The sequence below is a fragment of the Triticum aestivum genome, unplaced genomic scaffold (genome assembly GCF_018294505.1).
Source record: "Triticum aestivum cultivar Chinese Spring unplaced genomic scaffold, IWGSC CS RefSeq v2.1 scaffold131476, whole genome shotgun sequence".
Classification (NCBI taxonomy): domain Eukaryota; kingdom Viridiplantae; phylum Streptophyta; class Magnoliopsida; order Poales; family Poaceae; genus Triticum; species Triticum aestivum.
The window spans coordinates 5-2956 of NW_025243263.1; the positions used below are offsets into that span (position 1 = coordinate 5).

Here is a 2952-nt window from a genome sequence, read left to right on the forward strand (position 1 = left end):
GTAGGTATGAAGAGGCAAGGTCCTAGCTATGGAGAGGTTGTAAGCACAAAGGATGTACGAGTTCAGGCCCTTCTCGGAAGAAGTAACAGCCCTACGTCTCGGAGCCCGGAGGCGGTCGAGTGGATTATGAATGTACGGATTACAAGGTGCCGAACCCTTCTGCCTGTGGAGGGGGGTGGCTTATATAGAGTGCGCCAGGACCCCAGCCAGCCCACGTAGGAGAGGGTTTAAGGTGAGTTAAGTCTGGGGCGTTACTGGTAACGCCCCACATAAAGTGCCTTTACTATCATAAAGTCTACTTAATTACAGGCCGTTGCGGTGCAGAGTGCCTCTTGACCTCCTGGTGGTCGAGTGAGTCTTCGTGGTCGAGTCCTTCAGGCCAGTCGAGTGAATCCTCGTTGGTCGACTGGAAGGAGACCTCTTCTAGGGACGTCCTAGGGTAAGTTACTTGGAACAGGTCCATGACCCTACCCTAGGTACATAACCCCATCACTTGTTGCATTGCATAACTTGCATATATATATATATATATCTGTTTGTTTCTCCCATGAGCTTTGTAGATCATTCGAAACATACCCCCTCCAATAGGAGGGGTGACATTGTCTAGATTTGTAGTTTAGGTATGTGAAAATCATATGTGTTTTGTTTCATTTTTCTTGATATTAGACTTCTTGAGTTTCTAAATAGATGATAACAAACTATTGTGGTTAAATTGGCATCTTAATGAGTTGCAAAGGTTCAAGTACTTATGTGTACTGTATTATGGAGTACTACTAGTATTGTTCTTGTTATGGAGAAGGGTTGTGCTATAGCGACTGACCTATATGTTTGGTATTAGATAATGCACAACGCATATATGCACTGGCCACTGCACCATGTTCAGAATGTTCGTGATGTAACTGTTATTGTAGTTTCCTGGCAACCTCTTTGAGAAAGATGTATCAATGGTGGCGAGAACTCACCTGCTGCAATTGAACACAGTGTGCACATTCAAATTGGCCTACAGGAAACCTCTGTTAGTGAAAAAGCCCAGATGCAAACTCACGATTGTAACCTTCTATAGTCAGTGTGAAGAGCACAGTCTGGAAGGTGAAACACATTATTGTGCTGATGATATTTGCCCCTACACTTGTATAGCTTAGATCTCGAATTTTCATGTCATCTTTGCAAGATGGATTTTCATTTAGGATCTCAAGTTGTATCTGTAGTAGTGTAGTTGGCAGTGACAAGTTATACTTCGGCTTCACATTGAGCAGATGATCGTAGAGTTAAAGATAAATCTGGGAGATGGTAGTTAAACTAGTAAATACTGCTGCCATGTGTTTTTGCTTCCTAATCTATTTGGGAGAGAAATGCAACATCAGTGCCTTACCTTATTTGAATCACATGATTAATTTGAATAAGCTACCAACCAATGTGGTTAAAGTTGATATGCCAACTACGAGACAGTCTTTGTCTGCTGGATGTTTGGCCATGAATTGGCATGCCACTAATCTAAGCAAAACTGATCTTTCTTTTGCAGATGTGTGCAGAAAGATACACAGCAACTGAAGATTTACTGAAGCTTTCTGGTCGTCTTCGGCTGATAATGGCACAGGTTTTCATCCATTTATAAGGCTGAAAATAAGTTAATAGTTAGTACTACTGCTACAGTTATCAATGATAAAGTTATTATGTGTTTCACTTTCCTTAGGTTGACAAGGATGTGAAAGATGTATCGGCGAAGGCCGCAGTCCAATCTGATGAAGAGGAAGAAGATGAAATTGATGAAATGGTGTATGGTGAAGACGTGGATTTGTCTGAAAACAGTGACGATGATGCTGAGTAGAATCGCAGCATTGTTGGCATGTCTCCGAGAGACTTTTCGACTTTGTGTACGGTCAAGATGTATTTTTCAAGCTTAGAGCCCATAGTCAAGTTTGTAAAACGCGCAACGACGGAAGGTTACACTAATTTTGACAACAGGAGGTAATATCTGAAAGGCATTTTTGTATGGAAACTTATCCTATCTATGCATCCGAGAGACTTTGCGCATCCATGCATCTGAATTGCAGGAGCAACATCGAAACAGTGATTAATTTGCAGTTAAACGTCCCCCCTGGAATCCTAAGTCACTGCGTACTAGTACAAGTAAGAGAGTTCACACAGAACATGCATGCCAGATCGTAGTTCTACAGGTAAGACTAGTCACAGTGGGAGTAACTTAAGCAGTAACATCGAGTCCAACTCATTAAATTTGCTTATGTGGCAATGAGTTAATGAGGAGAGAGGTAGTTATACTAACTTAGCTAGTTACTGTAACATCATATGTCCCAATATAATATGAGTCTATAACCTAATAAATGAAGATTTGCATGTTACCACACTTATATTACTACCCATTATGAAGGTAGTAACATAGTCTAGGGATATGCGTATGTTACTAGTGTATGTTACTCCCTCTTTTCCGGTTTATAAGGGTTTATAAGGCTTATCTCAAAATTTTAGTTTTTCCATTTTATAAGGCTGGTCATAGTGGGGAGTAACTTAGACTAGTAACATGCATATGTTACTAGTCTATATTACTACCTCTACAATGCATAGTATTATAGATTAGTATCATAGGTGGTCTCATTTATTGCCATGCATGACACATAGTAGCATCACATTTATTATGTTACGGTATCTACCTATGTTACTATAACCATCTCTCTCTTCTTTAATTGCCTGCCACATAAACATGTTTGTGAGTCTCAAGTGCATGATACTACTTATGTTACCCCACTATGGCCAGACTAAGGCTTAATTTGGTTGTTTCCCATCACATGTTCAGATTCCAAGGTGCATTAAATCATTGCATGTAAGTATTAAGAGAAAATTGACCAATGCATGTACTTAATGCATTGATAAACGTAATTTTTTGAGGAAAACAAGAGCATTAATTAGGTGCTTTTGCAAACTACAAAAATTATT

At 39.9% G+C, this 2952-nt stretch overlaps 1 long non-coding RNA gene across 1 annotated transcript; it reads left to right on the top strand.

Moving 5' to 3' along the window:
• The first annotated feature begins 1095 nt into the window (after positions 1–1095).
• On the top strand, positions 1096–1993 carry LOC123176960 (uncharacterized). The gene is made up of 2 exons (XR_006488717.1): positions 1096–1597; positions 1694–1993. It is a non-coding gene; the product is annotated as an uncharacterized lncRNA (long non-coding RNA).
• The last annotated feature ends 959 nt before the right edge of the window (positions 1994–2952 follow it).